Source organism: Marmota flaviventris, chromosome X, assembly GCF_047511675.1.
Source record: "Marmota flaviventris isolate mMarFla1 chromosome X, mMarFla1.hap1, whole genome shotgun sequence".
NCBI classification, from domain to species: Eukaryota; Metazoa; Chordata; class Mammalia; order Rodentia; family Sciuridae; genus Marmota; species Marmota flaviventris.
This window is the reverse complement of record NC_092518.1, coordinates 12,850,173-12,876,491: the sequence shown is the minus strand read 5'-3', so window position 1 is coordinate 12,876,491 and position 26,319 is coordinate 12,850,173. Positions and strand designations below refer to the sequence as shown.

At 38.6% G+C, this 26,319-nt stretch overlaps 1 protein-coding gene across 1 annotated transcript in view; it reads right to left on the bottom strand.

The window, feature by feature from the left end:
- Positions 1 to 5,852, bottom strand: part of Cdkl5 (cyclin dependent kinase like 5) — a 169,996-nt gene extending 164,144 nt beyond the window's left edge. Inside the window, exon 1 of the mRNA XM_027927442.3 lies at positions 5,782 to 5,852. The gene's annotated coding sequence lies outside the window, so the exon portion shown is untranslated. The remainder of the gene's footprint in view (positions 1 to 5,781) is intronic.
- Between the last annotated feature and the right edge of the window lie 20,467 nt (positions 5,853 to 26,319).

Here is a 26,319-nt window from a genome sequence, read left to right as displayed (position 1 = left end):
GGATATGTCAAGGGAGATTGGAGCCCAAATAACAAAATGCACAATGTCAATGACTTAAAAATCTAGAAAACTAATCATTTTGTACAAGGTCTTAAATGGAAAGTGATTTTTTTTCTTGCAAAATAATTACATTCTTTTACCTTAATTTCTTTTCACTACATTCCCAACACATTGTTAATACTGCTGTTATTTTATTTGCCAATTTTATTTTTTTTAAATATTTATTTTTTAGTTGTAGATGGACACAATACCTTTATTTTATTTATTTATTTTTATGTGGTGCTGAGGATCGAACCCAGGGCCTCACATATGCTAGGCGAGCGCTCTACCGCTGAGCCACAACCTCAGCCCCACATTTGCCCATTTTAAAAAAGAATAATCCAAAATACAATTGAAACCATGAGTATAAGGCAATTTATACCATTTATAGAATGGTCCTTTATGTATTATATTTAGGCAAAAACCTGAAAACATTAAAAATTATAATATATAAGAAACTTTATTTTATTTTGGAGGTGCTGGTAATCAAATCCAGGGTTTCTTACACACGCTAAACAAACATTCTACCACTGAGCTACATCCCCAGCCCAAGGAGATGTTTTTTAAAGATACCTTTTAAGATCTGCATCTTTGTTTTATCAGTGTCTGATGATTAAAGGATCTACGTGAAGCAAGTAAGGCTGCAAAAAATTCATGTTAGCAGGAGAGATTGGGGTTGATGGAAATATTCTAAAACTGGATTGTAGTGATGGTTAGTAATAGTTATATAATTCCATAAATTTATTAAATAATTGGCTAGTACATTTATAAAGGGTGAATTTTATGGTATGTAAATTACACCTCAGTAAAGCTGTTAAAATGCATACTGGGGGCCAAGTTTTAGCTCAGTGTGGAGCATTTGCCTAGCACGTATGAGGCACTGGGTTCAATCCTCAGCACCATATATAAATAAAAATAATTAAAATAAAGTCCATAAACAACTTAAAAAAAAAGTGACAAGTGATTTTCATTACAGAAAATGATGTTAAGTCCTTTTTCCTTCCTAACATGGACCTCTAAGTATTCTTTTAGGAGAAGCAACTATTCATCTCTCTTAATGATGGTCTTATTTAAAAAAAAAAAATCACAAAGCTTTAAGTAGCACAAAATTCTACTTTTTTTTTTTTTGAGAGTATTGAGGATTAAACCCAGAGCCTTATACATGCTTCACAAGTGTTCTACCACTGAGCTACACCCCAGCCCCAAAAATTATACTTTCAAATAGAAAATTTTTCATCAGAATCCAACCTCCATGTATTAAGAAACAACAATAAGCAAGATATCTCTGCAGACTTCACCTTTATATTTTGTTTTACTGAAGTCATTATAATTACAGAACAGATGCCCACCTGCGCATTGTAATGGCTGCCATTTTACTTCAAGAGTACATCTAAACCACAAAATTGAATTCAAGGACTAACTTCACAGTCTTTATTAGTGTAACAAATTAAATCAAAGACAGACAAAAGTTGTAATGGAACATGCAGAAACATGAAATATCAAATGGTTAATTAGAAACAGTTACCTCATTTGGAGCATAAATGATTACATACAACCTTCATTTATTAAAAAAAAAAAAACAGAACCAATCACTCTGTGTTAGGAAAGTCTGCACTTCTAGTTGTCCTATCCAGCAGTCCTGATAGATCTGAGTCCAGCTTCCCAAGTCACTAAAGGTCAAGTAGTCAATGTAGCTCATCAAATCCAGGAACCATGTTTATACCTTAAGTACCTCCCCAGCAATGATGAACTCAAAACATGCTTGGGCAATCAGATTCCTTAAGAGAAGCAGAACACATGGTTTTAAAGAGCACAGCTTCAAGTCAGACTGGTTTGGAAAGCAATTTTGCCCCTTTTGCTGACTAGCTGGCTAATCTGTGCAAATAGTTTCTGTGAGCCCATTTGACATGTATGTGGAAAATAAGAAAAACACCTACTCATAGAGATTCTTTGAGAACAAACATTCATACATTTATGCAAATAAATAATTTGCCACAGTACCTGATATTGAATAAAGCTCAAAAAATATAAGAATTATAGAAGAATCCAAAAGAGACCACACCCAAACTTGACTCTGATTAGAACTATCTCAAACACAAATGTTTCTAAGAGCTTAATTCAAAATGTTGACAATTTCAAAGACCAGAATGGGCCACATCCTTTTAATCTAAAAAAATAATTTTCTGTTAATTTCCAAGTTTGAAATGTTTAAATGTTATCCACCTCTTTACGTAGAAGGCCCTGACCCTCAGCTTTCACATCCACCAATAGAACTGCCCCCAAGTTCATATCTCAGGATGAAGATGAACAAACTTGAATGAGAAATTAGGACAGATCTTGGAGTAATTCCATCATCCGTGCACTGCTCTATATAGACGAAACATTCTGAAAACTCTATAAAATTAAGTTACAAACACTAAAATCATTTATCACCAACAAAAGATTTCTAATCTTGAGCTTAAGATTGAAAGAAGAATGGAAAAGCCCAGAACAGAAAGTTTAAATAAAGAGAATCTTCCCCCATCCCTATGGGGGAACAAATTCAGGGTCATGTGCTCCACCACTGAACTACATCCCCAATCCTAAATGTAGTCTTTTGATCGCATTATTTTCCTAAGATGAAATATGTGATCCAACTGTCACCATCATCAAATGATAAAGAACTTTTGAGATTTTAGCTCTTCTTCTACTAAGAAATTTGATGTTATCAAAACAAAAACTTTAAAATCTAAAATTAATTTTGAATAAACAGGCTTTTCCACTCAGAAAGCAATTGAATACTTCAAATTTTGCTATTTTTGTATCAAAGTTAAGGGTTATATAAAAGACTTCCCTAACATTTTGGATCCAAGCACATGGATTCATTTATTTTTAAATGCCTCGTGTCATTTGACATCAATTCAATGTATGAAAAAGTCATATCTACACACTAACTACCAAAAATTAAGTTCTATATTAGCACACCTTCTAATACCTAGGAGAAATAAAAAGATAACCACCAAAGTTATCAAAATGGAAGGGGGAAGAAAGGCAAAATTTTAACAAGACGTGCTGAAGAAAACTTATTCTCTGCTCACTTCTTTACAAACTTCCTACAGTTTCTCAGATATAGATGAATTTTCTATTACAAAGTAAATTGAAACGTAAATCATAATGAAAGGTTAGCTTTCTGCAAGAGAAGCCACTGTCATTCCCAACAATGCAACTATTGTTGGGTCTCTCATAGATTCTGGGTGACAGTGGTGTTACTGGCCTGAGGGATAAAAAGCTACTTAAAGGAATTTCTCCACCTCTGTATTTTGGTTTGTAATGTAAGACTACTGCACCTTCAAAATAGAAATGCCATGTAAAATCTGGTTCTCATTAAATGAAGTTGCCTTATCGGCATGCAGCATATTTGGAACAGAATACATCTGATTAGTACAAATACAACCTTCTATTACTTATCTCTATGAGATGGCCCTGCAATTTCTTTCAATGGGAACCTTTCCTTTTAAAACCCCAGGGAACACATTAGATGCCACACTCTAATTCAAATAACTCCAATAACATTACAATGAAAACAATGGCAGGTTTAGTTAGGGAATTTTTTTAAAATTAAAAAAAAAAAAAATCCAAGGGAGTAAAAAATCCCTACCACAAGCCCCTAAATCATTAATAAATTTTAAGAGTGAGCAAAGGGGGGGGGGGGGAGAGTGAGCAGGGGAGAAAGTAATGTTCTCTGGAGAAAAAAAAAAAGCTTTTTATAATTTTTTTAATATATCAAATTTTGTTTTTTAAAGGAATTAGGCTTAGGAAATATGTTAAGTAAACAAAAGTATGACACTACGCTGTTTTTATATATACATATATGTCAAATTAACCGTTGCATTGATTATGTTAAAAAAGGATTTGATACCCTTTATACTTAAGGACGCCCCTCTCCAACTACTCTGAAATGGCAGATTATTTAACACTCTTGAAATGGTTAACTTTATTTAGTACGTCTCTTTTGGAGTTCCATTATTTAATACAGCCAACCAGAATCTCCCCCCCCCCCCCCAATTAGGTTTCCTTGTACTTGTGAAATGCTCAGCATACACAGTGCTGGCAGCTTTAGTTCTACAGCTTCTCTCTTTTGGCTCCTTCCCCCTTCACCCCACCCCCCCAAAAAAAATTTAAAAAAAAAAAAGATTTCCTTCCCAAATGTTCTCTTCTCTGCATTTGTCAACAGAAACACCCACTGGTGGTGTCAAACTGGTAATACTGCTGCAGGCTTCCTTACTCCGGTTCCAGTGTCAATGCCAAAAATGCTCAAACCCAAAATAGTACTTTTAATAAAGAAATTAAAAGCTAGATGCTTAAATATCATATTCTCGAAAAGAGGCACACCTTTTAAAAATGTATTACTAAGGAACCCAAATCCGGTTGTTAAATAGATTATACTATCCCCATCCAACACTAAAGACGAAGAGACAAGTAAATATAGCCTCTAAACATTTTATGAATATTTGAAAACACTTAAAGGAATTAAAAACAATTTACATCTAAATGTTATTCATGTGTAATTCCGAATAGTCCCAGTAAAGATGTCTTTTTTGATACCCTACAGCAAGAAAGGAATAAGCTGGAAACGTTCCAGCAGATGTTACCTAAAATGAGAATCCTATGTTCTATACATATTTATGTCTCTTGTTTCAGTCAAATGCTCTCAAATTAATTTGTGTAAATCTTTTACATTAACTACATAACCAATACATTCAAACAAACCTAATTCAGATGCACGAAAAGAAATTATTCTGTGTCAACAATACTTTCTAAAATCAGCTTAAATTTCAGCCAAATTAAAATAGATTGTTAACAGAATTCTGATCTGTAACTACTTAAATATCGCAGCATCCGTCTAATCTCTCTATAGAGACACTAAGGTCAGGCTTTTCTTATTCAGGCATCTGTGCTCTAACACCCAAGTGAAGCGAAAAACAAAACCCTCAAGGAAGATCTGCCTTTACACTGAAATATGTTCAGGTTATTTTTTACCCCAACGTGGGCACAGAACGTTGTCAATGCGAGAAGGACCTGTTCGTTCGGAGAGACGGTTCCAAACCCCAGGATTCAGTTTCTATGAGGGTCCAAAGGGTATGAAGGTCTGAGAAAGGGCCAATTAGTGCTTTTTCCCCATCAGGCCAGTCATGAACTTCATAGCAACGCCTGAAACTTGTTCGGGGAAGGTTGCGTGAGCCGCAGGTCTGACAGCAGGTCAGTCGCCCACCCTCGCGGGCAACCAAGGTCAGAAGGGCCGGGGCCGCAACTCGCAGCCCCCGGCGGGTCCCGGGCTCCATCGGAACTTGGGTGAGGGACTCTAGCTCTCAGGCCCCAGCTCAGCGCCGACAGAAAGGGGCTTCCCACGACGCAAGCCCCGGGGAGCTCGCGCCGCGGGGGCGGCGGGGCGGGGACGCTGCAGACCCGCAGTCGACGGGAGTCCCGCGGGGCGGCCTCGACCCGCCGCCCCTCTTTCACACCTCCCCATACCTCAAATGCAGACCAAGCCCCTCCGGGAAAGCCCTTCCAGAAGCTTGAGGAGAAGCCACTCCAGGTTGGGACACCCTCGCCGCGTCGCCCCATTCTAGAGGGACTGGTGCCGCCGCCCCTTCTCTTGCCTGCCCGAGGGGACCGGGTGGGTCCCTTCTCAAGAAAGAAGCTGGGTGGACACAGAGTCAGTGGTATTGTAAGAAGAACTAACGGGCGGGCGCGATTACTCACCCCGCTGAGTCCCCACCTCCAGCCGGGGACCCCACTGCTCCAGAAGCCGCCGTCGACGCTTTACCTTCCCCAGCGGCAGGGACAACTAATCGAAACCTCCGGCCCCGCCCTCTCGCAGAAGAGAACGCGCAGCCTAATTTGCTAACTACCCCGCCCCGGCCTGCCCACTCGGACCTATAGAGAAGCTCCTCATGTCCCGCCTGGTCCCGCCTGGTCCCGCCTCATCCACGCCCACTTCTGGTAGAAGCCAATGCGGAGAGAACGCTCGTCCTCGAGCTCGGGCTCGTGCGCCCCTCCCGCGCTGCTCGTTCTCGAACCCCCAAAGTCCAAGAAAGCTGGTTCCTTGTACTAGCCGGCCTGCGCGCGCACGCGCGCGTCGCGCCTCCTCGCACACCAGGTTTGGTTGCCCCGCCAGGCCCTAGCAACCTGGGCTGGGAGGCTGGGAGGGGCGGGGCCCGAGCTGCGAGCTGTCGCGGGGGGAGGGGCGGGGGGGAGATCGTGACTGAGAAAGGGGAGGCTGCGGGGGTGGAGTGGGGGGGCGAGGAGGCCCCGGAATCCGCTTGTCACTGCGGAAAAAAAAGGGGGAATCCTGCCTTCAGCGCAGCTATCCTGGCTTGCCTCCCAAGGGACCCGATCAGCGTGGGGAGGGGGAAGAGACCGAGAAGAGGGGATGAGCACATTTAGAGCGAGAGCCTTAGCACTGCTTTGGAAATAAAGGATGGAAAATGATTTATCTCTGTCGTTGGTTAAAATATCGAAGTATATTGCTGCTGCTGCCTGTTGCAGCTGATCTCTCTCTCTCTCTCTCTCTCTCTCTCACACACACACACACACACACACACACACACACACACAGAATCATCCAGCAGACTGCGATCCCCTGGGTGACTAGGAGCAAAGAACTAGCATCCTGAGGATTTCTTTCACAGCTGCTGGGCACACGCAAACGGCTGCTGCAGTAGCAACAGCAGCAACCCACAGCTCTACTTCGGTCCGATGCTCTTCACACATGATTCCCAACTGGCAAGAAAGCAATGAAGTCATCGCCCCGCCAGTAGAAATGTAAAGATCTTAATACCCACCATGGATCAAATTTCCAATGAGAATGAAGAGGTGGTGAAATGGAAGGAGATATATTTCTCATGACACTTTTTGAAAATTAAGAAAAAAAATTTAAACATTGCGTGCAAATCTACGTAAAGCAGTATAATGATTTCCACTTTAAAAGGCAAAGAGGGAAAAAAATGTTTTCTGATTTTTAGGAAAGGCACAGAGAAGAGGCAGTGTATGAGGTCCTACCAACCACCACATTAGAAATATCCAGTGTTACAATAGGAAATAGATATCTTGGATAAAATCCATTAAATCTATTCCTGTCTTGAATCTGGTAAGGATATGTAGCAATATGAGGGACTTGGCCATTCAATGCCAGACCAATACGGTTTTCTTTTTTATAACATGGTGAATATTTAATGAGGAAATGAAGGTACCTGCTTTCTTTTCAGATTTTCGGGAAGAATATTAGAAAATTTTACAGGTAGGAGCAATGAAATTAGCAGTGAGGGAAAATGGAGTGAGAGGCAACAGCAGAAGGCTTTGCAGAGGTTCCTGCCTCCTCCAGATGCAAAAGTAACAGTGCTGTGACCTCAAGCTTCACCCACGTGGAGCCAGAATTCCAGAGACAATCATTCCATTTTCACCCCTGTCAGTGCCTTTGCACTAGAAATTTCAGCAGCATTACCTTTGGGTCAAATGGAGAATGGTTTATCTGTATAGATTCAGAACAGGATAAGGAAAAAAACACTAACCAAATATCCATTGACATAAATCCAACGTAGTTTTAAGTAGTAACATTAGATGTTTTATAGTGTGCTACCCCATATGTACAAATATGACCTGCCACTTAGGGACATTTCCTTTGAATTGGTTTTGAGTAGTGGTAAAGGGTTTTTTAGAGCCACATTCAGTTCCATTAATTCCTCTTTTGGGCAAAAACTAGCCATTCTAGAAGTTAGTAAGAGTTCAAAAAATATCATGCTGCCATTTAACTGAGCTCCTGAGCTCTTTTCTTATGTGGAAAGAACACTAATCCTTACCACTAAATGAATGCTTCTATGTACTAAGAATTCTACACACATTTAGGGCTGCCAGATAAAATACAGAACACCTTGTTAAATTTGAACTTCAGATAAACAATAAGTTTTAATATTAGCATGTATTTTATCCTGGCTACATGTGGGATAAGGCTCGAAAACTAAGTAAGCCTTTTAATCTTTGTTGAAGAAGAATTTATGTAATGCCCTTTTGGGCTTAGACCTCCAGATACAACCAGGATTATAGGAGAAAATTTTAAGAACCTAACCAATGTGTAAATTTGTAGTGTTTGTTGAAAATGTAGTGTTTTTAAAAATCATTTGCTATTTATCTGAAATTCAAATTTAACTAGGCATACTCTATTTTTATTTGCTAAATCTGAGGACCCTATAATGTTACACACATCATTTCAAATCCTCACAATTCTCTGTAAGATTCTAAACATTTTCCAGATGAAGAACCAGTTTCAGAGCCTCTTCAGCATTTATTTGTGCCTTCTTCCTTCTAAAAGAACCCCTGCTATGTTCAGGTATCAAGCCCCTTCATGTTTCCAGGGGCTAAGTCCCAGTTAGTCTCAGTCAATCCATGTGTGGCATGATTAGACTGAAGGAAAAATCTTACTATACCATGGTATGAGAAAAAGATTTTTCCATCTCTGCTCTGCTGGAAGAACAAGGAAGCAAGGACCCTGGTTGCCACTGGCAGCCATTTTGTGGCTAAGAGGAAAACCAGAGTTATATCAAAGCCTACACACCAAGTAAGGCAGAGTTGAAAAATAGAAAGAAAGAAGAAAAAAAAAAAAAAACCTGGGCTCTTGATGACACTGCTGATTTGCCTAATTAAATATATTCTGCCTTTCCCATATGTTTTAGACAGTTTGAGTCAGAGTTTCTATTAGATGCCACAAAAGCATCCTGCTACAGATGTCAGAACCCATGAGTACTACTCATTATGGCTCTCGATAATAAATAAACAAGTGGCAATCAAGATGTAAGACATTTTTATCCTGGGTATATGTGGGACAAGTCTAGAACACTAAATAAGCCTTATTCATTGATTGTCAAAAAGTATTTATGAAATGCCCATCTGGGCCTAAACCTCATAATGTAATCAGGATCTGAAAGAAAAGCTTAAGAAACAAATCAATGTGTAAATCTGTAGTGTTTGGAGGAAAAGGTAGCAATTAGTAATTCCTTGGCCCTGCTCATAACTTAAAGCAGACTGTCAGATCTTACATGTTTTCATTTAAAGCTTGTACCATTTTGGGAAAATGTCATTTTAAAAATTCCAGTCCAGTATCTCATTTTAAACACTCAAAGCCTTTATCCCTGTCCTCCAGGCACTAAGTTTAACCATGAACAGGTGTAAAGTACAGAAATGTTGGTCTCAACACTTAAACTGATTTTCTTTTGCACCTTGAACACATCTTAAATTGCAGTCATATCTTTTTTTAAAAAAACCCAAGATATTATTTCTCTGACCAAGAGTTCTGTCTCTGAGCAGTACAATGACTACCACAATCATAGACAATGAAAATTGGCAAGGGACCAAATCCTAATGTCTTTTAGGAGTTTGGTGGAAGAAAATGAATAAAAACACTTTCATCTCTTCTATGTCAAACATGTTTTTTAAAAAAAGGGAGGGAGGAGGAGAGAGGAAAGAAAGAAGGAAAGAAGGAAGGAGGAGAAAGGAAAGAAAATGTCAGCCTCAAAAGACCCAAGAAAGAAAACCACACCAGCATAGAATGCCATATGAAAGTGGTTGGTCACTGTGGCAGTATAGCTTTGTAGCTAAAACCCTGGACTCAGAATGCCAGGATTCAAATGCTAGTTTTAGTTATATCTTTGAATAAATCACTCAACTTATCTGTGCCTCAATTTCTTCCTCTGTAAAATGGTGATGGTTATAATAATAGTGTTTACTTCAGAGGTTTAAGTGAGTGGCTATGAAGTGCCTAGAAAAGAACCTGGCCCATAGTGAGGACTTTATAAGATTAGCTATTACTGAACAGGCTCAATTCCATGGGGTATAAATTTAAAGCAGTTTTTTTTTTCCTTTTATCACTGCTTTGAAACATATTTTATGTTTAGCATATTTTGCCTTTCAAATGCCTTCATTTCTTGGATAATTTTCCTGACTTTCCTGTTAGGTCTTTTTCAGCTATTAAAAATCAAACCAGGGCTGGGATTGTGGCTCAGTGGTAGAGCACTTGCCTAGAACATGTGGGGCCCTGGGTTCGATCCTCAGCACCACATAAAAATAAATAAAGGTATTGTGTCCAACTACAACTAAAAAATAAATATTAAAAAAAAAAAGTCAAACCAGGCCAGGCACGGTGACACACAACTGTAATCCCTGTGGATCTGGAGGCTGAGGCAGGAGGATTGCAGATTCAAAGCCAGCCTCAGCAACAGCGAGGCGCTAAGCAACTCAGAGAGACCCTGTCTCTAAATAAAAAATACAAAATAGCACTGGGGATATGTCTCATGATGGAATGTCCCTGAGTTTAATCCCCGGTACCAAAAAAAAAAAAAAAAAAAAAACATCAAACCAGTTTAAAACCAAAATGCTGTGTTTGATTCAAATCCCCTTCTCCCCATTCCACCATCACTACCTGCCAGGCTTGTTGCACAAGGCAACTGAAGTAAGCAGGGGATGTGATGGGCTCTTTTACTTCTACTCCAGTTCCTTGAAGAGTGTAATGTGTTCATTTCTCTCACCAAGCCGAGGAGACAGAGGGGAGAAGGAATCATGAGCCCCTGGCTTAAAAACTCATGAAAGCCCCTTTGAATGTGGACTACACTTTGTGACTCACTTCTATCAAATAAAATATGACAGTGATGGTCATGGGTGTTCCTGGCCTGAGACTAGGTCATAAATGGTGTTGCAGCTTCCTTCTTGCTCTATTGAATCACTCACTGTGGGAGAAACCAACTATATGTTGTGAGGACACTCTATAGAGAGGTCCATGGGATAAAGAACCTAAGCCTCCTACCGACTGCAATGTGAGTGCACCATGTTGGAAGCAGAGCCTCCAGCCTCAGTTGAGCCCTTCATGACTGCAGCCCTTGCTGACATTCTGATTGCAACCTCATGAGAGACCCTGAGCCCAAACCACGCAGCTAAGCCACTCCTGAATTCTTGACCCACAAAAACTATGAATTAACATGTATTTGTCATTTGATGCCACTAACTTTTGGGGTAATTCTTAGGCAGCAATGGTAACTAATACAAGTGGTTCCTACCTCCATTTTACAGTCAGGTTTTAGTAACCTGCCCCAAGCTAACCCAGACAATAGGCAGTGGATTCAGGACCTAGGTGATTGATTCCAGTAGCCTAAGTAGCCTAATTTTATTTATTTATTTATTTATTTGGTACTAAGTATTGAACCCAGGGCCACTCAACCACTGATCCACATCCCCAGCCCTATTTTGTATTTTATTTAGAGATAGGGTCTCACTGAATTGCTTTGCGCCTCACCATTGCTGAGGCTGGCTTTGAACTTGGGATCCTCCTGTCTCAGCCTAACTCTTAACAAGTATACACTCTCAGTAGTAGAAACCAATATGGGATGCTACTATGTGCCCGGAACTTTCCTTACATTGCCTCATTTACTTCCACAACATTCTGCAAGGAAGACTTCTTTCTGCCTTTCAAAGCTATCAAAGTAAAGTTACTATCTTATGGGAATCAAGTTATAAATGTGACATGTATGAAGGTATATTCATGAGTTATCACTGTTGTCCATTTCATTTTTGCCCTCTGCTTACTTGCTTAGCCTAAGTGCAAGGTAGCTTGATAAGCATCTTACTAATATCCCTCCCTCAAAGTGTTTTAAAAATTTACAATGACCCCAAACGATGCCTTCCCCCAATTGTATGCAAATAGACTAAGATAAAATGTACAATATATTACCTTATCTCAAGATTTTAATTAAAAATGGAAAAATGTTTTTAAAACACAGCATTTAATTTGTATAAGAAACAAATGAATTCATAGAATGTAAGTTCTAAAAAGTAATAAAATGGCTGTGTCTTTCATTTTCTAGGTTTAATATCAGACTGGATTCAATGCAATTTTACAGGCTTTTTATAAGGCATCTTGGAATTCTGGGAAAGTTATATAAAAATATACAGTAGAAAACATATTGATCTTGCTTCTTAAATCTATAAAGCAATTCTTACTCTTTCAAAGTTTTCTAATAATTAATAATTAGCATATAATTATCATAACAACTTAGTCTTCAGTATGCACTCCTAGTTGATATCTACACAAAGTAAAGAAAAGTAGAGGTTGGGGTATAGAACAATCATTACTGTCATGTCATGGGGCTGCAGGTATAGCTCAGTAATAGAGTGCATGCTTGTTTAGCATGTGCAAGGCCCTGGGTTCAATTCTCACCACCAAAAAAAAAAAAAAGGTATTTTTGTTACAAGCATGGAGAAAAAAAATCTTAAAATGAGTATCAATTATCTAGTTTTGTCAGCTTTATTGATCAATATTAACCACTTTGCCTTAAAACTAAGGATTGTGTCTTATTCATTTTTGTTTTCCCAATGCCTAACATGGGGCATGACAATCAATAATCATGTACTGAATTAACTAATTAACTGATCAGTGAGTTTCTGCATAATTTCATGCTATACTGACACACCATAGAGGGAATTAAGAATCCAAACAATTCATTTTGCAACTTAATGATTAAAAATTTTATTTTTTCTAAATAATCCTCCATATTAAGTGATGTAGGAATTCCTAATCTTGGGTACATGCATCCCTGGGTGAAGCAAAATCAAAAATAGTGGCCCTGGACTGGGGATGTGGCTCAAGCGGTAGCACGCTTGCCTGGCATGCGTGGGGCCCGGGTTCGATCCTCAGCACCACATACAAACAAAGATGTTGTGTCCACCAAAAACTAAAAAATAAATATTAAAAATTCTCTCTCTCTCTCTCTCTCTCTCTCTCTCTTTAAAATAAAAAAAATAGTGGCCCTTGTCTTATGCTTAGGTGTTTCAAAATACAAATGCAACTGTCAATGTTTTTATAAGCTGAAGCTGTACTACTCAATTGAAATGTGACATTATTATTTTGTTTCTTTCCTGGATGTTTTTACATGTTACATGTTAATTGGATATCAAAGCTCATGTAAAACTCTCTTAGTTCTATTTTGTCCTTAATGAAATGAAAATAAGTGAAATATGAACAAGCAGTTTATTGAGAGGACAACTATCAGAACATGAAGTTTGGATATTGAAGGAGAAATGAAGATATTAATTTTAAAATCTGCAGAAAATCTGGAATAAAACATTTTAGGATGTGCTGTAGTTGCAATTTCAGGATTAGTTTACACTCCCAGAGACAACTGAATAATGATCCTTGATTTAGTTACAAAGCATGTGAAATTCAGAAATATTTTTGGACCTGATTATAACTACTCTGGGGAGTTGAAGATAAAGGAGATACTTATTCTCTAGGGTTCTGCAATGCAATAGCTTCTGAGAGTATACTATATGTTGTAAAGCTGGGTTTAATGAGGAACTACTGATCCAGATACATAATATCCAGAATTATCCATATACATAATTAATTCATTGTATATCTATCTATATGTATATATTATATGTATGTTTATATATGTATGTAAATAAATAAAATTGGGCACACACACAAAAAAGTATGAAGACAACTACCTGAAGAATATACATTAAAAAGGAAGAAAGAAGGATGAATACAGAGTGACCAGATAAATTGAAGCTGTCCCATTTGGAGGAGGTAGGTTAGAATAAAAAAAAAAAAAAATGGGAGTTGTGAAATGAACCTAATCTACCTGTACAATTGTCTCAAGTGTGATGATTAATTTTATTTGTCAACTTGGCTGGACTAAGGGATGCCCAGATAGCTGGTAAAACATAATATGTGGGTGTGTCTGTGAAGGTGTTTCCAGAAGAAGTTAGCATTTGAATTAGAAAACTGAGTAAAGAAGACCTGCCCTCACCAATGTGGACAGTTACCATCCTGTGTCAGGACAGAACAAAAACACAGAGGAAGGGTGAGTTTGTTTCCTCTCTCCTTGAATTGGGACATTCATCTTCTCTTACCCTCAGACATTGGATCTGAGGCCTTTGAACTCTAAGACTTACACCAGTGGGCCCTTACTGAAAGATGCCACCAGCCTTCCTGGTTCTCCAGCTTGCAGATGACATATCTCAGGAATTCTCAACTTCCATAATTGTATAAGCCAATTGCCAGAATAAATGTCCTCTTACATATCTCTCTATATATTATTAGTTCTGTTTCTCTGGAGAACCCTGGTTAATACGCTCAGGTCTTGATTTCACTTTCTCTAAGAGAAAGTCTTGACCAACTTTATAGATAAAAACCCAATGTGGCTTTCAAAATGGAAATGAAACAAATTTAAGGAAATGAAAAGGTGTGATGATGCCTATTTTATTCATTAACCAGCCTCTTTACTATCAAAGGGCATAACTATTCCTTTTCAGTTCAAAACATATAAAAGTTTTTATTACATTCTCAAGCCAAGGCAAAGATATGGTCTGAAGCACATTAAATAAGAATATATACCACAGAGCATTATCTTTAAAGAGCTTATTTTTCCAGCAATGTCTCCACTAAATTCTCATAGATTTCATATATAATGAGAAAATATTTTGTCTATCTGATTTCATATATTTGTCAAATATAAGTTTTATCCAGGCATGGTGGCACACATCTGTAATCCTGGTGAATCAGGAAGCTTAGGCAGGAGGATGGCAAGTTCAAGGTCAGCCTCAGCAATTTAGTGAGACCCTGTCTCAAAATAAAAAATGAAAAATGAGGGGCTGGGTTTGTAGCTCAGCGGTAGAGCACTTGCATAGCATGTGTGGGGCACTGGGTTCAATTCTTAGCACTGAAGCCAGAATTAGATAAGCAGTCAGTGTACATAGGTAAATCGAGTCAGGTTGGGTCAAGGAGACCAATTTTGAGTGAGTCTGGGAAGTTGGAGACTGTCCCCTGAGGAATCTTATCAAGAACCTGCCCCTGCTCCAACCTGTTGCCAAGGTGACCTGTCCCAGGAATTTCCCCTCCCCAAAGGGAGCTATAAGGTCCTTAATTAATGTGTCCTGGGCTGCTCCATCCTGCCCTTCCCCCTTCAGCCCACCTGTTTCCCACCTTTTGGCCACCCCACTGAGCATTCCTGGGCCTAGTCATGTACACAGGAAGGTGAAAGATAAGGGGGAAAGGAGGAGAACACAGGAAGCCTAGGACACATAAAAAGGGCAGAACACCCCGCCTCTTGGGATACCAGGGTACCAACTATGGCCCCCTTCTCCCTCGCAGAGAAGTCTATGTTACCCCTTTCTAAATAAACCCTGTTTCATATGCTTGCCTCAGCGTGCTTCTCTAATGTTCAAACTTCAACGTGTGGGGAAGCCGGACTTCTCACCGATAACCAGCAGTATCAGTACCACATAAAAATAAATAAATAAAATAAAGGTATTGTGTCTATCTACAATTAAAAAAAAGTGGGGAGGGGGACAAAAAAGGACTGGGGATGTAACTCAGTGGTAAAGTGCTCTTGGGTTCAAACCCCAATACCAAAAAAAAAAGTGTGGGGGGTAATAGAGGAGCACCTTCAGGTTCAATCCCTAGTACTGTAAAATAAGATAGATTGAAATGAGGGACCGGGAAAGTTCACATTTTAAGCCAGGTGCTTTGGCGCATGCCTATAATCCCAGTGGCTTGGGAGGTGAGGCAGGAGGATCATGAGTTCAAAGCCAGCCTTAGCAATTTATCAAGGCACTAAACAACTCAGTGAGACCCTGTCTATAAAATATAAAATAGGGGTGGGGATGCGGCTCAGTGGTCAAGTGCCCCTGAGTTCAATCCCCAGTACCCACCCCAAAAAAAGTCCACATTTTAAAGGAAAATTCAAAATACACTACTTCATATATTGATGACTTCAAATTACTTTGAAATGTATAAAAAATAAGATGGAGTGATTGATGGATGGGGGGATGGATGAATGAATAGATAAGTGATGAAGCAAAATGAGTATAATATCAATTCTAGAATCTGGGCAGTGGGTATATGGATATTTGGTGCATAGTTCTTTCAACTTCTGGTATTTTGAAAGTTTTGATAATTTGCCATGGTAATCCCAAAATAGAGACTGTTTATTATTCCACATGTCTGTAAGATTTTACTTTGAATCCACCTATATCTATTCATCTATCATCTGTATTATAGAATCTTTCAAAACTTGAGTTAAATGTGCCTCTGGGCAACGTGTGTATATATAGATTTTTTTTCTCATTTTATTTATTATATTTAGAGCTATGCTTTTATGTATGATATTCTCTTCTCCAAACCAAATAAAAGTCAGGATTATGAGGAAGGATAAATTTAGAAGGACATACTCTCTTTCCAGAAAGATGTTCAATTGGTACCTTTAGTGCACTGCAAGAACAATCAGCCACAAGAGAAATTATTTTAAAGAATGTTAGCTTCAGGGCTGGGATGTAACTTCGTGATCCCTGGCATTGCATAAATAAATATATGTTATAACTAGCAATTTTTTTAAGAGAGAGTGAGAGAGGGAGAGAGAATTTTTTTTAATATTTATTTTTTAGTTATCGGCGGACACAACATCTTTGTTTTGTATGTGGTGCTGAGGATCGAACCCAGGCAGCACGCATGCCAGGCGAGCATGCTACCGCCTGAGCCACATCCCCAGCCCCATAACTAGCAATTTTAAAGTAGGTAGTTATGGGCTGGGGATGTGGCTCAAGTGGTAGCGCGCTCGCCTGGCGTGCGTGCGGCCCGGGTTCGATCCTCAGCACCACATACAAACAAAGATGTTGTGTCCGCCTAAAACATAAATAAATAAATAAATATTAAAAAAAAAAAATAAAGTAGGTAGTTAGTAAAAAATATCATAAAGGCAAATAGAAAAAAAATATTTAAGATGAGGAACATGGGGAAAGATTATAAACAATCCCTGTAGCAGACTATTTCCACCCAAAGGGCCAGAACAACACCTTTTATCCCACATGTCCTTCTTACAAGATATCTTTTAACCCTCCTCATCAAAAGGTGAGGTTCTATGTACTTTCTCTTTTTTTGTTTTAATATTTTTAGTTGTAGTTGGACATAATAACTCTATATTATTTTTATCTATTTATTTATTTTTTGTGTGGTCCTGAGGATTGAACCCAGTGCCTCACACATGCTAGGCAAGCGCTCTACCACTGATCCACAACTCCAGCCCCTCTTTGTACCTTTCTCTTAAATCTAGGTGGGCTTGTGAGGATGGTGAGTGACATTGTATGACTTCCAAGGCTAGGTTACAAAAGATGGCATAGCTTCCACTTGGTTCTTTTGGGGTGCTCATTATTTTTACCCATCAATTTGTTGTGAAGAAACCTAAGCTACCTTATGGAGAGGAATTAAGAGCCAATCCCAATTTACCAGGCATATGAGTGAACCCATTTTCGAAGTATATCCTCCAGGCCTACTCAAGCAACCCTAGCTGATGCTGACTGCAATAGAGATAACCAATATGCACAAAGCTCTGCTCAAATTGCAGGTTCATGACCAAAGTAAATAATTGGAAGCCACTGCATTTTAGGGGTAGTTTGTTAGGCAGCAATAGATAACTGATATAATGCCTATGGAAAACAACAACAACAACAAAACCATGTGAATCTGTACATACTAGCTTCCAAAATCAAGAGAACAACTATATTACTGTTCTAGTAGGAGACAGAGATTTTTTTTTTTTTTTTTTTTTTTTATTGTTGGCTGTTCAAAACATTACATAGTTCTTGATATATCATATTTCACAATTTGATTCAAGTGGGTTATGAGCTCCCATTTTTACCCCATATACAGATTGCAGAATCACATCAGTTATACATCCATTGATTTACATATTGCCATACTAGTGTCTGTTGTATTCTGCTGTCTTTCCTATCCTCTACTATCCCCCCTCCCCTCCCCTCCCCTCCCCTCCCCTCCCCTCCCCTCTTCTCTCTCTGCCCCCTTTACTGACATTCGTTTGTCCCCCTTGTATTATTTTTCCCCTTCCCCTCACTTCCTCTTGTATGTACTTTTGTATACCTCTGAGGGTCTCCTTCCATTTCCATGCATTTTCCCTTCTCTCTCCCTTTCCCTCCCACCTCTCATCCCTGTTTAATGTTAATCTTCTTCTCATGCTCTTCGACCCTACTCTGTTCTTAGCTACTCTCCTTATATCAAAGAAGACATTTGACATTTGTTTTTTAGGGATTGGCTAGCTTCACTTAGCATAATCTGCTCTAATGCCATCCATTTCCCTGTAAATTCTATGATTTTGTCATTTTTTAATGCAGAGTAATACTCCATTGTGTATAAATGCCACATTTTTTTTATCCATTCATCCATTGAAGGGCATCTAGGTTGGTTCCACAGTCTAGCTATTGTGAATTGTGCTGCTATGAACATCGATGTAGCAGTGTCCCTGTAGCATGCTCTTTTTAGGTCTTTAGGGAATAGACCGAGAAGGGGAATAGCTGGGTCAAATGGTGGCTCCATTCCCAGCTTTCCAAGAAATCTCCATACTGCTTTCCAAATTGGCTGCACCAATTTGCAGTCCCACCAGCAATGTACAAGTGTACCCTTTTCCCCACATCCTCGCCAGCACTTGTTGTTGTTTGACTTCATAATGGCTGCCAATCTAACTGGAGTGAGATGGTATCTTAGGGTGGTTTTGATTTGCATTTCTCTGACTGCTAGAGATGGTGAGCATTTTTTCATGTACTTGTTGATTGACTGTATGTCCTCCTCTGAGAAGTGTCTGTTCAGGTCCTTGGCCCATTTGTTGATTGGGTTGTTTGTTCTCTTATTGTCTAATTTTTTGAGCTCTTTGTATACTCTGGATATTAGGGCTCTATCTGAAGTGTGAGGAGTAAAGATTTGTTCCCAGGTTGTAGGCTCTCTATTTACCTCTCTTATTGTATCTTTTGCTGAGAAAAAACTTTTTAGTTTGAGTAAGTCCCATTTGTTGATTCTAGTTATTAACTTTTGTGCTATGGGTGTCCTATTGAGGAATTTGGAGCCCGACCCCACCGACTGTAGATCGTAGCCAACTTTTTCTTCTATCAGACGGCGCGTCTCTGATTTGATATCAAGCTCCTTGATCCATTTTGAATTAACTTTTGTGCATGGCGAGAGAAAGGGATTCAGTTTCATTTTGTTGCATATGGATTTCCAGTTTTCCCAGCACCATTTGTTGAAGATGCTATCCTTCCTCCATTGCATGCTTTTAGACCCTTTATCAAATATAAGATAGTTGTAGTTTTGTGGATTGGTTTCTGTGTCCTCTATTCTGTACCATTGGTCCACCCGCCTGTTTTGGTACCAGTACCATGCTGTTTTTGTTACTATTGCTCTGTAATATAGTTTGAAGTCTGGTATCGCTATACCGCCTGATTCACACTTCCTGCTTAGCATTGTTTTTGCTATTCTGGGTCTTTTATTTTTCCATATGAATTTCATGATTGCTTTCTCTATTTCTACAAGAAATGCCGTTGGGATTTTGATTGGCATTGCATTAAACCTATAGAGAACTTTTGGTAATATCGCCATTTTGATGATGTTAGTTCTGCCTATCCATGAACAGGGTATATTTTTCCATCTTCTAAGATCTTCTTCTATTTCTCTCTTTAGGGTTCTGTAGTTTTCATTGTATAAGTCTTTCACCTCTTTTGTTAGGTTGATTCCTAAGTATTTTATTTTTTTTGAAGATATTGTGAATGGAGTGGTTGTCCTCATTTCCATTTCAGAGGATTTGTCGCTGATATACAGGAATGCCTTTGATTTATGCGTGTTGATTTTATATCCTGCCACTTTGCTGAATTCATTTATTAGCTCTAATAGTTTCTTTGTAGACCCTTTTGGGTCTGCTAGGTATAGAATCATGTCATCTGCAAATAGTGATAATTTAAGTTCTTCTTTTCCTATTTTGATGCCTTTAATTTCTTTCGTCTGTCTAATTGCTCTGGCCAGTGTTTCGAGAACTATGTTGAACAGAAGTGGTGAGAGAGGGCATCCCTGTCTTGTTCCAGATTTTAGAGGGAATGCCTTCAATTTTTCTCCATTCAGAATGATGCTAGCCTGAGGCTTAGCATAGATTGCTTTTACAATATTGAGGTATGTTCCTGTTATCCCTAGTTTTTCTAGAGTTTTGAACATAAAGGGATGCTGTACTTTGTCGAATGCTTTTTCCGCATCTATCGAGATGATCATATGGTTCTTATTTTTAAGTCTATTGATGTGGTGAATAACATTTATTGATTTCCTTATATTGAACCAGCCTTGCATCCCAGGGATGAATCCTACTTGATCATGGTGCACAATTTTTTTGATGTGCCTTTGTATCCGAGTGGCCAGAATTTTATTGAGGATTTTTGCATCCAAGTTCATTAGAGATATTGGTCTGTAGTTTTCTTTCTTTGAAGTGTCTTTGTCTGGTTTAGGTATCAGGGTGATGTTGGCCTCGTAGAATGAATTTGGAAGTTCTCCCTCTTTTTCTATTTCCCGAAGTAGCTTGAAAAGTATTGGTATTAGTTCCTCTTTAAAGGTTTTGTAAAACTCTGCTGTATACCCATCCGGTCCTGGGCTTTTCTTAGTTGGTAGTCTTTTGATGGTTTCTTCTATTTCCTCAATTGATATTGGTCTGTTTAGGTTGTCTATATCCTCCTGACTCAATCTGGGCAGATCATATGACTTAAGAAATTTATCTATGCCTTCACTATCTTCTAATTTATTGGAGTATAAGGATTCAAAATAATTTTTGATTATCTTCTGTATTTCTGAAGTGTCTGTTGTGATATTGCCTCTTTCATCCCGTATGTTAGTGATTTGAGTTCTCTCTCTTCTTCTCTTCGCTAGCATGGCTAAGGGTCTGTCGATTTTGTTTATTTTTTCAAAGAACCAACTTTTAGTTTTGTCAATTTTTTCAATTGTTTCTTTTGTTTCGATTTCATTGATTTCAGCTCTGATTTTAATTATTTCTTGCCTTCTACTTCTTTTGCTGTTGTTTTGCTCTTCTTTTTCTAGGATTTTGAGATGAAGTATGAGATCATTTATTTGTTGGTTTTTTCTTTTTTTAAGGAATGAACTCCAAGCAATGAATTTTCCTCTTAGAACTGCTTTCAATGTGTCCCATAGATTCCGATATGTTGTGTCTGTGTTTTCATTAATCTCTAAGAATTTTTTAATTTCCTCCTTGATGTCTTCTATAACCCATTGATCATTCAGTAACCTATTGTTCATTCTCCAAGTGATATATTCTTTTTCCTTCCTTCTTTTATCGTTGATTTTCAGTTCCATTCCATTATGATCAGATAGGATGCATGGTATTATCTCTACTCCTTTGTATTGTCTAAGAGTTTCCCTGTGACATAATATATGATCTATTTTTGAGAAGGATCCATGTGCTGCTGAGAAAAAAGTGTAACTGTTTGATGTTGGGTGGTATATTCTATATATGTCAATTAAGTCTAGGTTATTAATTGTGTTATTGAGTTCTATAGTTTCCTTATTCAACTTTTGTTTGGAAGATCTGTCCAGTGGTGAGAGAGGTGTGTTGAAGTCTCCCATGATTATTGTATGGTGGTCTATTAGACTCTTGAACTTGAGAAGAGTTTGTTTGATGAACATAGCTGCACCATTGTTTGGGGCATATATATTTATGATTGTTATGTCTTGTTGGTGTATGGTTCCCTTGAGCAGTATGTAGTGTCCCTCTTTATCCCTTTTGATTAACTTTGGCTTAAAATCTATTTTATTTGATATGAGTATGGATACTCCTGCTTGTTTCCGAAGTCCATATGAGTGATATGATTTTTCCCAACCTTTCACCTTCAGCCTATGTATGTCTTTTCCTATCAAATGCGTCTCCTGTAGGCAGCATATTGTTGGGTCTTGTTTTGTGATCCATTCTACTAGCCTGTGTCTCTTGATTGGTGAGTTTAAGCCATTAACATTTAGGGTTATTATTGAGATATGGGTTGTTCTTCCAGCCATATTTGTTTATTTATGTTACTAAACATGGTTTGTTTTCCACTTTGATTATTTTCCCCCCTTTAGTGTCCTACCTCCCACTGTTGGTTTTCATTGTTATTTTCCATTTCCTCTTCCTGTAATGTTTTGCCAAGGATGTTTTGAAGAAATGGTTTTCTAGCTGCAAATTCTTTTAACTTTTGTTTATCGTGGAAGGTTTTAATTTCATCTTCCATCCTGAAGCTTAATTTCGCTGGAAACACAATTCTTGGTTGGAACCCATTTTCTTTCAGTGTTTGAAATATGTTATTCCAGGATCTTCTAGCTTTCAGAGTCTGTGTTGAAAGATCAGCTGTTATCCTGATTGGCTTACCCCTAAATGTGATCTGCTTCCTTTCTCTTGTAGCTTTTAAAATTCTCTCCTTGTTCTGTATGTTGGGCATCTTCATTATAATGTGTCTAGGTGTGGGTCTCTTATGATTTTGCACATTCGGCGTCCTGTAGGCTTCTAGGATTTGGGGTTCTGTCTCATTCTTCAAGTCTGGGAAGTTTTCTCGAATTATTTCATTGAATAGATTGCTCATTCCTTTGGTTTGAAACTCTGTTCCTTCCTGTATCCCAATGACTCTTAAATTTGGTCTCTTGATGTTATCCCATATTTCTTGGATGTTCTGCTCATGGTTTCTTAACAGTCTTGCTGAGCTGTCTATGTTCTTTTCAAGTTGAAATACTTTATCTTCATTGTCTGATGTTCTGTCTTCTAAGTGTTCTACTCTGCTGGTAGTATTCTCAATTGAGTTTTTAAGTTGGCTTATTGCTTCCTGCATTTCTAGGATTTCTGTTTGTTTGTTTTTTATAACCTCTATTTCCCTGTATAGTTGATCTTTTGCTTCTTGGATTTGTTTATGTAATTCATTGTTGAAGTGATCTTTCATTGTCTGATTTTGCTGTCTGATGTCCTCCTTGAGACTCCAGATCATCTGAAGCATGTATATCCTGAATTCTTTATCTGACATTCCATCAGCTGCAGCTATTACCTCTTCTAAAGTTGAGTTGACCTGCAATGCTTGTGGTCCTTTCTTTCCTTGTCTCTTCATACTGTTCGCGTTCCTTTCTTCTTGGTGAAACTGTTGTGCTATTGAATTTTCCCCCTATATATTTATATTGGTCTTGTATAGTTGCAAAGTCTCCCTCGCAGGCATGGGCGGCGGCTCTGCCCCTCCGCAAATTGGGGCAATGTGCCTACCACGCCGGCAGGCCGCTGGGCCTGCTCTGCCAGTCGGTAGCAGGTCCGCCGTCCTTGCAGGCGCGGGCGGCGGCTCAGGAGACAGAGATTTTAAAACCAGTTGACATTCTATCTATAATTCAACTATTTCACCCCAAAACCAAATTCTGTCATATGAAACCTTTTTCTTCACAAGAATTGCTAGTAAATGGTCAGGTTGGCTTAAGTTCATCCATCCAACAAAGATTAGTACCTATTATATAGAAAACACTGTACTTATCACAGTGGAGATACACAAAGGGAGCAGCCAATTATCATAAGCTATATTTTCCTGATTATTTCTCCTCCAAACTGCTCATAAACATAGACATAATCAAAAAGTAATCATGAAAAAAATGAAGGAAAGAAAAGCCTGATACTTTACTGACTCATAAATAGGGCAATCAATCAACTTGTGAAAACATTGCATAGACTAACCAAATGAAAATAAAACTTGTTTATTTTCTCATTAATTAACTGCATTAGTGTAAAATATGTAACTTCAAGACTTTGTGTAGTGGAGATTTCAATGTTTCATGTTGTCTACTTGCTGGCTTCCAAGCAAAAAAGTATCTAATTAGACATAACCAATTAAATGGTTGCAATATTTGAGACTCCTTTGGATAATTAATGCATTTATATTAAGAAAGGGTTTAGGAAAGGTCTAGGCAATTGTGTTCATTTTAGTGGCCCCAGCCTCTTTTTTTGCTCCTTTCCCAGACTCCATTTCACCCCAGATTTAGTATCCCCCATGATCTCTTATTGTCTATCTTTAAAACTCTTTGAAAAGTAATCTGAGGGCTGGGGATGTGGCTTAAGCGGTAGCTCGCTCGCCTGGCGTGCGTGCAGCCCGGGTTCGATCCTCAGCACCACATACAAACAAAGATGTTGTGTCCACCGAAAACTAAAAAATAAATATTAAAATTCTCTCTCTCTCTCTCTTTAAAAAAAAACTGCAAGCAGGGGGTGTAAGCTTAAAAAAAGAAAAGAAAAGTAATCTGAGAAAAACACTTGATGAATTCATTGAAGTCAGGCTATAATGTTAATATGTTATATGTAATCTTCCCTGGAAGTTGTCATTTTAACAGTGATGTACCCAATCAATCAATAATACCGAAGAAAAACCTCTAGTTATAAAAATACAACATTGAGTAAGACTACTAGCATTATTCAGAATAGTCAAAAAGTACAAACAACTCAAATTTCTACCAACTGATGAATGAATAAACAAAATGTGGTATATCCCTACAATAAAATACTATTTGGCAATACAAAGGAATTAAATCCTTTTTTTTTTTTTTTCAGTGCTAGGGATGAAACCCAAGATCTCACATATGGTGGGCAAGTGTTCTACAACTGAGCTATATCTCCACCCCAGAAATAAAATCCTGATGCACCCTACAACATGGATCAACATGACAACATTATACAAAATGAAAGAAGCCAGACACAAAAGAGAAAATGCTATATGATTCCATCGATATGAAACTTCCAGAATTAGAAAATCCATAGAGACAGAGAGTAGATTGGTGGTTGCCTGGGGCAGGGGAGAAATGAAGAGTAATTCTGCTGAGGAGGAATCAGTGGAAATGAGAGTATAATGTAAGCAAGTATGCATTTATATTTACTCAATTAATATTTGTCATCCATTTTTATTTAAATTGCCATGGTAGACACCTTGGTGCAGTGCCTTGAGCCCCCTTGTGAAGGTTTGAATATGATCATCAGTTGATCAGTTCATGTCCCCCAAAAGCTCAGGAGAATGTAGCAATGAGCGGAGGCAAACATTAGATTATGAGAGTTGTAACCTAATCTGGATAAATTCATTTGATGAGTTTATTTATTCATTTGATAAATTCAAATGAATAAATAAATTCATTTCAAATTAATAAGTTGAAAGGACTACTGTACTGGGTGGTAATTATAGGCAGGTGGATGAGGTTGGAGGACTAGGTCTCTGGGGGTATGCCGTTGGGAATTATATGTTGTCCCCCTGGGTCCTCCCTCTTTCTTTCTGATCTCAGGCCTCCATGAGCTAAGGAGCTTTCCTCCACAACACCCTTCTACCATGATGTTCTGCCTCATCTCAGGCCCATAGCCATGGAGTCAGACAACCATGGACCAAACCTCTGAAACCATTGGCCATAATAAACTTTTCCTCCTCTAAGTTGTATTTGTCAGGTATTTTGGTCACAGCAACAAAAAACAGTCACATACACCCCTTCCATGAAGGGCTTATTACCCCAGCAGTTGAGAGCACTTTCAGGAGATACTTCAGCTGCAGAGAGTCATGTAACCCAGGTGCCCTGCATCTGATGAACAATAGGTGAAAGGTGATTAAGATCTGGCCATCTTGGCCCAATCAGGCCAAAGCTCTAGAACTTCTCAGAGGCTATGGTCAGGCCTGCATGGCAGTTGCCCACTCCTACTTCTCTTGCTTCCTTCCATAGGAGCCAACCCGAAGGTCACCTCCTAATAAACATCTGTGTCCATCTTAGAGCCTGCCGCCTGGGGGAATCCAACCTGTGACAGTCTCAATTCTTTTTTACTATAAGTTCATCTCATTCAATAAGGAAAGGAGGAAACTATTATAGGAGAAAATGAGGAGTGAAGGATGAATGAAAAGGTGTGTTATAACTTAGCTAGATATCCATACAGATAGCTAAGTTTTCCACTAACTCACTTGGAAATTCTGGCTAAGGCCATATCTAAAGTTACTACTCTCACAGGAATCTGCAAATGGAAAAGTCTTCCGTACCTGCACCTTCATTGGAAAATTTAATCTTGGGCTAATACTTTGGGATTAGTGGCCCTTTTTTTGTCCTTCATATCATCATCCTCACTAGAGACATGTTGATCACAGTGATAAACCGGTTTCTCAATGATTTACATTCCCAGTGACCCTTGGCTTTATCCAACTTGTCACCAAAAGGAACTCTTAAAGTTCATAAGGTCAAACACAGGGAAAGTCAAAGTCCCACCATTCTTCTCAAATACAATTAATTTTAACATGTTAAGTACTCACTTCTGAAACAGGAATAGAAAGAATAAACAGTGACCATGTATTGCCCCAGGATGGACCAGGGAAGAAAGTTGTTGGAGGCATTCATGGGCAGTGGTGGGAAAGAAAGCAGTG